The sequence below is a fragment of the Coenobita brevimanus genome, chromosome 24, assembly GCF_032717465.1.
Source record: "Coenobita brevimanus isolate Jiangsu-jjx chromosome 24, ASM3271746v2, whole genome shotgun sequence".
NCBI lineage: Eukaryota > Metazoa > Arthropoda > Malacostraca > Decapoda > Coenobitidae > Coenobita > Coenobita brevimanus.
Window position 1 is genome coordinate 38,273,841 of NC_136977.1, and position 13,250 is coordinate 38,287,090.

Here is a 13,250-nt window from a genome sequence, read left to right on the forward strand (position 1 = left end):
GGGAGAGGCAAAGGAGAGGCAAGGAAAATTAATAGGGAAGGAAAAATGGAGACAGAGGAGGAGAAGAAAGAGAGGAGGAAAGAAGAGAAGAGGTGGAGAAAAACAGAGGAAGAAGAAACAGGAAGGGATGGAAAGTGAGAAGGGAGGAAAGAAGAGGAGGAATGGGAGAGTCTGTGTCTTTCTGTCTGTCTGTTTGTCTCTTTAAGTATTTCTGCCTGTCTGTCTGTTTTATGTCTGACTGTGTAACTCATTTTAACTGTATATCTGTCTGTTTGTCTGTGGTAGGTCTCCATATTATAATTGCAAATCATAATAGATAGATAGATAAATAGATAGATAGAGAGACAGATAGAAGCAGGAAGTCAAATGATGAGGTGTTGTGTCTGCGAGAATCGAGCAGTGCTAAGCATGCTTACACACTCTTAACACTGAGGAAAGCTGACGACAGCGGCCAGTAAGGAGATGATGCAGTTAGCTGTCAGCAGTCCTCTCGTGAACAAAGATCCACGAGGAACACACGTGACACACCCCTGCTACACCAGATTTTAGGAAAGAGAGGGAGGAGGAGAAGGAGACAGGCCTCAGAGGAGACAGGCAGGAGGTCAAGAAGAGGGATGACCCAAATGTCATTTATGACATTTGGTAGCAGCGAACGTATACGAACCTCGTCTACGAATCAACATTAAATTACTACAAAATATCAAGATTGAAAACAACCAACGACATCAGCTCCTGACAGTATTCTCTCCATCCAGCCCCCTCCGTCTCCCAGATCATCATGCTGATGCAGAGGTCAAGAGATCACTCGACGCCTTGCAAGTAGCTTAACGACAAACCAGCAAATCTGCGGACATCGTCTCCGAATTAAAAGCAAATTTCTACAAAAGCAACCGAGACTACAAGATTAGCTTCAGTTCTACATTGAATCCTACAAAATACAGCCTACAGTGCAAATAGTTTACAAGTCTACGACGAATCAGCGAACTACAGCCATCTACAATCAACTACAATTAACAACTCTACGTCGTCTGTATAATCTTCTACACGCACCTACAAGTAGCGGCAGTCTTCATCCCACAACGAGTAAATCACTAGAGAAAAGGACCGAGAAAACATCGACATAGAAAACCGGAACAAACAAACGAAGAGTGAGATACGACTCACAACTCATCTTACTCACTCATCTTCACTCGTTACTCATCGCTACTCATTCACTCACCACAGCTACCAGTGTGGGAAGTTGAGGTCATCATGCGTGCTTGCTGAACAGACGCCACGTCAGTCAACACACCACCTGCACCACCACTCACACCACGGTAAAAATTAGTGAGTTACATAGTTACTTCATTCATACAATACACAGTGATAGACAATAAGCTTCTGCACAAACATATAAAACGTGTTGTATAGTTACAGCTTAAATACACATACCTACTTCAATTATCTGCATAACTCAATCACTAAATAATCACCAACAATAAATATTCTACACTGTATATATTCATTCATTTATTATAACATTTATTTACTACCAACGAGTGTTATCATTTATACCTACGTAAAATACGTGTTTCATACATACAACTATACATTATTATATCTACAAAGTGATAAAGAAGATATACCATCACAGTTACTCAGTGAGCAATTAAAAGAACTGTATTAAACATTTATTAATTAAAGCTACCTAGTGGAAACAGACAAATTAAGTTACAAGGTAAACTAGAGAGAAAAAAAAAAAAATGGCCAACACAAATGCCGTTAGCAAGAATGAACATCTTCAACACAATCGTGAAGACAATGATTTCCACACAGTGCTGACACACATATTACTCACGACAGGTACAGGTGAAAAACAAATCAGTGTATATAGTTAATACTGTATATAGTGTATATATATATTTTTTTTATATAAAATAACAAAATATGGGACTACATAATATCATTTTCAGTAGTATCTGTGCAATATAAACTAAACTTTAAAAAAGTATCCCAAGAAAATTAGTCAGCAATTATGTAACCATGAACAACATGGAAAAAGCGTACACAAGCAAAGAGAAACAAACTATAGAAAATCAATACATACCAAAAAAAAAAAAAAAAAAAAAAAAGAAGAAAAGAAATAAAGAAAAGTAAGAAAGAAAAAAGAGAAACAGAGTAAGATCACATAACAAACAAATGAAAATAAGTGTAAATGTTACTATATATGCCAAAATACCACATAAACTACAAACAAAAAGGCAAATTGTGTCTCCACAAACAAGTGGCATGACACATCATCACTATCATCGACCGCAGCATATGTTAGGACTGCAGTTATTACAATTATGTTACTCCATATTATAATTATGTAACTACAAACAATATGTACCAATTTATGTAACAGTTGCATTAACAAGATGTAACTTTTATGTAACTTTAACTACAATAATGTAACTACAAACGATATGTAACAATTATGTAACGACAAACGATTGCATTATGTTACACTAACTACAATTATGTACCTACAAACGATATGTAACAATTATGTAACGACAAACGATTGCATTATGTTACACTTTGCCAATTATGTAACAGTTGCATTAACAAGATGTAACTTTTATGTAACTTTAACTACAATTACAAGGCCAAGACACTTATGTAAGAGTTGCATTAACAAGATGTAACTACAATTATAATGCCAACACAATTATGCATTAACACAATATAAGTCATACAATTATAGCACAATTCTGTATTACCAGTATCATCATACAAGTTAGGTGAAATATTAGACATTACTAAAGTGATAACTCAAATATGTAATGTATAACTTAGCAGTATTACCATTGCACAATTATATGCGTACGTCTGTTGTACATGCACGTCTTACAAGTGTTATACAACAACCATTGCATTTATTCAAATATGTATACAACTTATTTAAAATGTAATATTACTGAATAATCACTATTTACTATGAATAATATATGTATACAATATTCATACAATTATGTTACTTTACAATATTATGTATTTCACTTAATTAGCTTATAAGTTCATTACAATGTGTATGTAGTATGTATTAATATGTTATAACTATTAAATGTCGATGGTACGCCATTTTCGCCCGACCGAGCAGTGTGGTAGGTCTCCATATTATAATTGCAAATCATAATAGATAGATAGATAAATAGATAGATAGAGAGACAGATAGAAGCAGGAAGTCAAATGATGAGAAGGTGTTGTGTCTGCGAGAATCGAGCAGTGCTAAGCATGCTTACACACTCTTAACACTGAGGAAAGCTGACGACAGCGGCCAGTAAGGAGATGATGCAGTTAGCTGTCAGCAGTCCTCTCGTGAACAAAGATCCACGAGGAACACACGTGACACACCCCTGCTACACCAGATTTTAGGAAAGAGAGGGTAGAAGGAGACAAGCGACCCTAGAGAGAGGTCGAGACGGAGATTAGCCACCGAACAGGCTAGACAGAAGGAGACAAGCGACCCTAGAGAGAGGTCGAGACGGAGATTAGCCTTAGAATAGAAAGAGAGAGAGATAGCGAGACAGGGAGGTAGCTACCCGGGACTTATACTCTTCCCATGGGAGAGACCTGTTTAATATCTCCAAGACAAATAAAAATAGTCCCATATTATTCTTTACCTCTCCCGTCACTACATGACATCTGGTGGGGAAACTACTACAAGATATAAAAGCTGCTCGACCACAAGTCTAAAATATACGCCTCTACAAGCAAATACAAAGTCGCTGCTTTATGATACAAAGTCCTTTATGACATGTCTGTCTCTCAGTCTCTGTCAACCTATCTGTCGGTCTTTCTGTCTATACAGGTGAGAGAGAGAGAGAGAGAGAGAGAGAGAGAGAGAGAGAGAGAAGTATAAGAGGAAAAGACGAAGAGCGAAGAAGATAAAGAGGAAGTGAAGGAGAGTGAAGAATAGGAAGAGGAGGACGGGAATGGTCAAGAAGAGGAAGAGAAAGGAAGGAAGAACTGAGAAGAGGAAAAAAAAGGAAGAGTCAAGAGGAGGGAGGATAAAAAAAATGAAGAGGAGAGAAAGGAAGAGTGAATAGAGGAGGATGAATTGAGGAAGAGTAAAGAGGAAGGAGGAGGAGGAGGAAAGAGAGTCAAGGAAAGAGAGAGAGAGGAAAGTCGAAGAAGAGGTGTTATCTCAGCTCTCAAACAAGGTGGATGTCAGACCAGGCCAGTTGTCTCCCACGCTACCCTCCCCCCCCTCTTCCCTCACTTCACCTCCTTCTCTCACCTCGTTTCCCTCCCTTCCTCTCCCCTTTCCCTCTCTCACGGATGCTTTTCCCCCCTCCCTCCATTCTCACTCATACCTTTCCCCTCTCTCATCCATGTTTCCTCCTTCCCCCTTCTTCCCCCTACGATTTCCTTGCCTCCCCACCCCCACCCATCCACGTTTTTGTTTCTCCCAACCCCTTCTCCCCTTTCCCCCATCGTCATCTCTTCCTTCATCTCTCCCCTTCCCCATCTTCCCCTCCTTTTCCACCCCCTTGAGTCTCTCTTACCCGTCCTTCCTCTCAACCAACCTTTTCTCTCCTTCCGTCTCCATCTTCCCTCATCTTTTCCCCTTCCTTTTCCATCTTCCCTCTTTTCCCCCTCCTCTCTCTCACTCTCCTCTAAACTTGTTCCTTTCCTCCATCTCTTATCATTTCCCTTCCCGTCTCTCTTTCTCTTCCCTCCTCATCTCCCCAGTCCCCTTCACCTCTCTTCTTACCTCGTTCCTTGTCTTCCCTCCCTTCGCTTCATTTCCTTCCAATCCCCTCCTTTTCTCCCATTCCTTCCCTTCTGTCCACTTCTTTCTTCTTCCCTTCTTACTTCATCTCTCACTCCCCCTTCTGGCACTCCCTCCATCTCCTTTCCTTACAGTTCTTCCTTCTTTCTCCCCTTCCCTCTCTTTTCCACTTCCTTTGAAAGCCGCACCTCACCTTCTTTCCTTTCCCTCTCCTTCCCTCTCCTCTTCCTCTCTCTCCATTTCCTCTCTCCCCTTCCCTCTCTCTTCCTCCACCTCCTCTCCGTCATGCGAGGAAAGAGGCAAGAGAGGGCGGGAAGGAGAGTGAGGAGGGGGGAAAGAAATATGGGAAGGGGGATGGAGGGGTCAAGGAATAATACGAGAAAAATATGGGTGAAAGAAATGACTTGTAAAAATGGAAGAGCTAAAAAAAAAAAAAAAAAAAAAAAACTCTGAGGACGAAGAGACTGTGGGAAGATGGGGGTGAAATGAAGAGGGCATTGTGAAATAGGAAACCACAAAGACGAAAAAGAAATGAAAAAGATATATGGCAAAAAGTGGAAAGGAGTTTGGAAATTAAGTGGATAAGGTGTCGAACATCATAAAGCGTGAGAGAGAGAGAGAGAGAGAGAGAGAGAGAGAGAGAGAGAGAGAGATGGGTAGGGGAAGTGAAGAGGGCATTGTGAAATAGTAAAAACGAGGTTAAAAAGGGTTGTGAAAAACTGGGGTGGAAATGTGATAAAAGGTATTTAATCCTCTAAAAAGTGTGAAGGGTCATGGGAAGGATGTTTGTATAAAAGGGAGTAAATATAAATGTGAATAATTGATGAAAAGGGATATCAGATCGTTTTTAAAAAGTGTGAAGAGTAATGAAAAGGGAGTAGACACATGGATAAGATTGTCAAGACCATAATTGGATTGGAAAAAATTGTCATACGGATTAGAAAAGGTGTGAAAAAAAAAAAAAAAAAAAAAAAAGCTTGGACTTACAAAGAATGAGAAAGAAATGGAAAAAAGGTTGAAATGGATATGAAAAATTTAATGGGGTGTGTGATGAGGTGAGAAGAGTTTTTGAAAATCATGTTTACATATAAGAAAAAGAGTAAAAAAGTTGAAAATATATTGAAATGACGTGGGAAAGGTACTCTGAAAAAGTACCCTGCCCCCCTTTTTAATTTTTTATTGTGAGAAGATACATGATAAAGAAAATAAAGAAGTTAATGAAAAAGCATATAAATTGGCTAAAGAAATTTATCATGATCATCGTCATCGTCATCATCGTTGTCGTCGCCGTCGTCATCACTGCCAGCATCATTATCTTTCCCATTGTCACCACAGTCATCAGCATTTGCTACAACTTAAACCTCCATCATCACCATTCTCCTCCCCATCACCACGACAGTCGTCACTCACCATAACTGTCATCGCCACAATCCTCACTCACCACCACTATCATCACCACAACCCTTACTCACCACCACTATCACCACCACCATTCCCAGTAATACAGCCATCAACCATCGTTCCATCTGGACCCTCATCACCACGCCCAGTCATCACCGCCACCCTCATTACCACTAAAATACGATGCCACTTCCCGTTGCTTCTGGCATCATTTCTCTCGCTGGTCCTCCACTCATGATGTTCAATTGTGTTCATTTTAATTTACTTACTGTGCCATTATGGAGGAGGAAAATGTTCAGGCCACGGGTGTCAGGTGTTCGGGTTAATTTGGGACACTACCTGGTCTATATTTTCCAGCCATGTCACCTTTAATTTAGTTCGTGTGTGTGTGGGGGGGGAGGGGATTTTTAAAGCCGTTCGTATTTATTCACCCTTTCAATTCCATGACCTATTTTCTGTTTTCGTCTCCCTCCCTCCACACTAATGTATTTAACTAAAGCTTTTTTGATCTGGAAAGGTAAAATTGGGAAAATCCGACCGCTCAAACTCCAGTCGGTTTGAAAAAAAGAAAAAAGTTAATAATTGTAAAAAAAAAAAAAAAAAATAGCCTTCAATTATCCGTCCACTTCAAGAACTTTTTCCAAACTGAAAAAAATCGTTTGGAAGCAGGGAGAGTCATTCAGTAAAACACGTCACCGGAATGAAACGGTTAACTGACTTCATATATTACTGCGGCAATGAAGATTCCTACCTTGTTCGAATTTCTTTGTTTTGGTGTCACTTCGGAGTCAGGAGGAAAAATTTTAAAGCTACAGATGTCATAGATGTCATTTCTTTCACTTATTTATTTTTGTGCTTAGAGATTCACTTGTCTTCCTCATGATTTTAAGTTGAGTCTGCATATTTTGGCAAGGAATGAGTGATTGAAGTATGGAGAGGCGCATGACAAGGATTTCACACCTCTTTTTATAACTGGCAGTCGACTCAGTGACTCAGGTGTATGTGACGTGTATCTGTAAGGAAAGCAAAAAATTATAGATGCACTTGTAGGCTATATGATTTTACTTATGAGGTGGGGTCAGGACTGTGAAAGAATGAATGATGTGTGAATGACTGTGTGACTCTTTTCCGCTGGGCGTGGACTTTGATAGCTCGCTCTCATTTATACAACTTTTTTCTGTGTTCCTGCATCTCACCTCAATCCAGCTTTCAGGCGGGACGTCAGGTTGGAATGATGATGATGATGATGATGGTGGTTAAGTGGATGATGACAATGATGAGGATGAGTATTAACAGGATGGAGATGAAGGTGATAATTACGATGATGACGATGATAATGACAGTCACGGTGATGACGGCATTATCGTAGAAAACTATTAATATTTCACCTATTTCATTTAACATAACGAATATTATGTGTCTTCATGTTTACTGCAGATTGCTCTACACATTGAGGTATCGTGGGAAAGGAGAGTGAAACCACAGATGTCAGAGTTCACTGGTTTGTTCTCTCCTTTTTGCTTCGTACATCATTACAAACTGAAACTCATTATTGTAGCAATTTGTTTTTTTCGTTCTGCTCTCTTTTAATTGATTGTTCTGACTTCATAGGGAAAATAATATAATCTCATTCATTGTATATTACAGAATGGGGGTAAACTGAATGTAGTTGTTTCATTCACATTTTTTCATCAATTTTTATATTTTAAGGTTGAGGGAAAAATAATGAAATTCCCAAGTCTTAAAGTTCTCAGTTTCTTCCAACATTTCACGATAATGATGTACTGTTTTAAGGTTAATTTTGTGCTACCTTCAGACGATTTTATTTAGTCTGGGGAAAGTGAAGGGGTTAGATGAAGCCTAGACATTCAATATTAATCCCTTCAGCACCAGAGGATGCCTTGAGAGAAATTGTCTGGCAGAAGCGAGATAAATATTAGAGTAAGTGACCTCCCGGGGCTTGAAGAGTTAATCATCACTTAGACTCTGACTTCCTTAATCTTTAATTTGGGGGATTATTTTAATACCACGAGTGTCAGAGTTTGTAAATGTATTTTTTGCTCTACTCATATTATTCAGTCAAGTTTACTTGGTATGGTGTCACTAGAAATAAACTGAAACAACAATTTTTCAGAATTTTTTCCATAACAAGCGAAAATTGATATGTTTTTTTCGTTTAATTTATGTACGTTGGCCTAATTAAAGCGATATTCAAACCTTGGATGTCAATTTTTGTTTCTTATGACTTTTACTTTCAGTTACCTACTGTGGCATTTTGTAAATTATGTTGGAACATCTGGAATAAGAGCTCTCAAATTTTGTGCACTTTGGCCACATAAGAAATAAACTGAAGTATTAGATATCAAAGTTATTCTTTTTTATAGTTTATTCTTGATTTTTATTACAATTTTTTCCTTAGCATCGTATATATAACTTAAAAATTCTTCGTTTTTGAGTTCCGTATTTATTTATATATTTACTTTATCTATTAAAGTAATGGAGACGATTTTATCTCAAGATATTTCATGTAACATCCTACGACATCTTGAATTAATTTTTGAAGGCTCGAATGTCAGAGTCCCCCATTTTGAATTTGCACAGTAATTTAGCCTACACATAGACCTCTTGACAAAAGTTACCTGATAGTAACAAAGACTCATTGCTTTTTGCCGTTCTTGATTTTCACCTTTAAATTCTTTGACATCACTGAAATACGACTGTAAAAACACGGATTACAGAGCTGTTGGGTTTCTTTTTTGGGGGGGAGCAACGGGGAAAACTAGACACGGATTTGCTGACGTCAGGCGGTGAGGTGTGTTTAGTAGCTCAGCCTCGTCCTGTAACCACACCCATCCACCTATCCCTTGTCATCCACCCATCCCCTGCCATCCACCCATCAGCCAGGACCTCCCAATCCCCCGTCACCCACACACACACAGTCTGTCATCCACTCATTCCCTTCCGCCCACCCATAAACCACAACCATCCATCCCTTGCTACCCATCCATCAACCACACTCATCCACCCATCCCCTCCCATCCATCCATCCATCCATCCCCATCCATCAACCACACTCACCCACCCATCCCCTGCCTTCGACCCATCCATCCATCCCCACCCAACAACCTCACTCACCCACCTATCCCCTCCACCCATCCCCTTCCACCCATCCTTCCCCTCCAATCGTCTAGTTTGGGCATTTTTTCCCCGGTTAGAACGCCCATAACTCCTGGCTAATGATGCTGGATTACTTCATGACGTGGTATCATGTCAGAATTATGAACACACCACACTTTCCTTGCCACAAACCTGAGAAATTAGTGATAACCCAACAACAAGAGGCTGACTAGAGTGTGAAACGTGTTGACTCGTTGCTTTATAGAGACTGAACCACTTGTGTATTATTATTATTATTATTATTATTATTATTATTATTGTTATTATTATTATTATTAATTTGCCACCGTCAGACGATTTGCTCAGTTAAGAAAATCCTCTGAAGTTAGATTTTTTTCCTTGGACCACAGGAGGTTTCACAGAGCGGGGTAGCCTAAAATCGTCTACGGGTAGCTGCTGCAGGACTGAATAGACAGGTTACCCCCTGAGTTTTTGGGAATAAAGCTAGATCATTTTCTTATCCACAGAATTCAGTCAGTTTTCTAGTAGCGAATACAATCGTCTGGTTTTAGATAGATTAAAATAGACATCTCGCTCCCTTGAGTTAATGGTCTTGGGTCCCTCTGAAATTAATGAAAATCTCTTGGTGTTAATTAGATAGGAAAAATGTGCACGGAAGATGGAATTAAGAAAGGGAAGATAATCATTTGTTTTTTATGTACTCTCAAATACCAGTGGAGTAAACACAAGCTCGGTATTTTGGGCAGGCCAGGGCAGGAATGTCGCTGTGTAACGTATTTTATTATCCATTTTTACGTCTCATTTAAAGTCTGCCTATTTTTCCGGCATGTCTATAGAGTTAAGGCCAGACGGTGTATGAGGTAAGTGTGCATAGTCATGGAGTCACCCACAGCCTCCCTCTCTCTCTGCATGACACCCCCCTCCCTTTCTCCCTCCCTCATGACCCCTCCCTTCCCTTCTCATAATCTCTTTCCCTCCAGTCCGACACTCCTTCTAAAGAACAACATCCCTTCTTCTCTCCTCATAACCCCCACCCCCTGTCGACGTCCCCTCCCTCCCTTCCCTCTCTCGACTCACCTCTCCGCCTCATGAGCCCCGTCTTCCCCTCTTCCCCCCCCTCCCTCGTCTTTGTTTTCCAGAAGGTGTTAGACTGCGACGAGGCGTGAAACTGAACACCGTAAAATGATGCAACGCAATAATAAAAGCAATCCATTAACCCAGCTTATATCTCAGTTAGTCAGGTATAAACCATCGCTTCGTCGACGCTGTCATCATTATCGTCATCATATGATGAGCATATAAACTACATATTATATATATATATATATATATATATATATATATAGATAGATAGATAGATAGATAGATAGATAGACAGATATTTGTATATACAGTATATATATATATATATATATATATATATATATATATATATATATATATATATGTTATAGTCATCTCTTAATCACTTCAGTCAGATAGGTCTTTCTCAGGTGAGTTAAATAGTCTGGCCGTAGCAAAAACAAAATGGCAATAATTATCTCACCGGAATAGGAAGAAAATGAACATACCTAATGAAGTTGTAATGCCATGGCCTAGGGAAGCCCAAAGTCAAATAACGCGACAGTACTTCCTGAATGGCTGCGGTGATGGAAGGTTGAAGGATGCCCCAGCCTCTTGACAGCTGTGGTAGTAGTGCGGTGGCTAACGAGTGGTGGTGGTGGCTGGCCTATTCCGGCTTCAGTTTCTAGGGCAAGTGAGTCGATTCACAAGGACAACAACAGTATAACTGAGACTAGGTCATAACCGGTCCCATAAGAACATTTTTAACATTTCCCATTTGTCCAGTGGGCAGCGTAACACGATAAAAATATGTAATTGAAGGCTCAGTGTAACGTGGACTAAAAACCTCACTCTAGGTGGAGCGAAAAATAATGTTGCATCGAGGCTTTCATCTTCACACCGCGAGGCAGGTTTCATTAAGAACAATATTATTATCAAAGTGTAAAACTGCCCTCAAAATGAACCGCGATCACCATCATCCTAAACCCATTACTCAAAAATAAATGGCAGAAACTGTTTATTAACCCTGCGGGAAACTACTCCAAAGATAAATGAACTAGCATCATCATCATCATCATCATCAATCTCATGCCAACCCTGTTACTCTCTCATCAATAGCAAGAACAATATATCAGTCGGCCGTAAAATCGCCATCACAAAAGCAGTTAAACATAATGATATAAACAATGCATTAACCGAGCGTAAAATTTTTCTTTCGTATCAAAAATGTTACGCTTTCAAAATCAGTGTCACGTTTGTAATTTATCGCGTCTTTTGTTCCCAGGACAAAGGAGGCGCTACCAGGATGGACGAGAGAGAGAGAGAGAGAGAGAGAGAGAGAGAGAGAGAGAGAGAGGGGGAGGAGGTTGACTGTGTCTGCCGAGTCCAGAATGAGGGAGAGAGGAGGGGAGGGAGGAGGGGGGAAGGAGAGGAGAAAATGGGTAAGGGAGAGATGAAGTAGGGAGGAAGAAAGAAAAGAAAAAGGTGGGGTGGGGAGGGAAGAGGTTTGAAATATTTTGCTGGAAACACAGTGAGAGGAACAAGAGTGAAGGGGTGGAGGGAAGGGGAGGTAGGGAGAGAAAGAGAGGAGATTAGAGGAGGTATGGAGAGAAGAAGAGGAGAGGACAGGAGGTATAGAGAAAGAGCGTATTTGGTGGTGAGGAGGAGAGGCAGGGAAAGAGAGAGGGATAGAAAGTGGGAGAGGGAGAAGATAACTGGGTGAGGTGAGGAATGGAGAGGTAAGAACTCGTAACTCGTAATTATCTCCGTTGGGGATGGACGAGAGAGAGAGAGAGAGAGAGAGAGAGAGAGAGGAAGGGAGGGGTTGACTCAAACTATTTTTCTTGAGCCCACGGTGAGAAGGAAAATAGAGGGGGGGGGGGAAGAGAGCAAGCCATCGAGGGGGCAGAGGAGAGGAAAGAGGAAGAGAGGGAGGAAGGGAGGGGAGAAGGGAGAGGTAGGAGGTGCAAAAGAGAGGGCCGAATAAAATGGATTGCGAAGTGTGTGAGAGGGTTGAGGAAGAGGAAAAAGAGAGGTGATAGGAAAGAGGAAAGAAGAAAGAAGACAGGAGATAGAGGGAGGGGAAAAGAAACGAGAAGGAGAGGTGTAAGAAAGTGGAAGAGGTCAAGTGAAGTGGAGTGAGAATAGTGACACTACTTCTGCTGCTTCCACGAGAGGAAAGGGAGGGGGATGAAAGGGGGGAGAGGGGAAGAGGGGAGGATAGGGGATGGGGAAAACTGGAATGTCGGAAAGGAGGGGACAGGGGAAGCTGAGGTGAGGGAGGGAGAGAGGGACGGGACAGGGGAAATATGGGTCTTGAGGGAGAGAAGGGGAAATACGGATGGGAGAAGGAGGGGAAAGGAAAAACGGAGAAGGTAAGAAAGAGAGGAGGGGGGTAGGAACAGGGCTGGGCACGAGAGAGGAAGATGGGATGACGGAGGAGATGGGAGAGGGGATAAGACTGAGGGATAAGTACTCACATTCTTACTGATGTTATTGTCATTTCAGGTCAACTTGTTCCCTGTCAGGCGATTTTAACATTTGGACAGAAGCTAAAAATAATTTCCTTTAACCCCATCACTAGCTTGCAAAGTATGAACAAAATCGTCTGTCTGTTGCAAGAAAAAATAAAATAATACACTGAAAAAGTTAGCATTCCTTTACGACGAGACGATATTATTAAGCTGTATAAAAATCGTCCAGGGAATACATACTGTAAATAATATAGAAAGTCATTGTACCGAAAGAGTTCAGTTTCTTAGGTAAGGTAGTTTCTCATTTTACTTTCATTTTAATTATTGTGGGTAAAATAAAAGTGTGTCTGGCAGCGAAGTGGGTGACTTGCAAGGTGAATAAAACACACTGGTGACTTCAACACACACACACACAC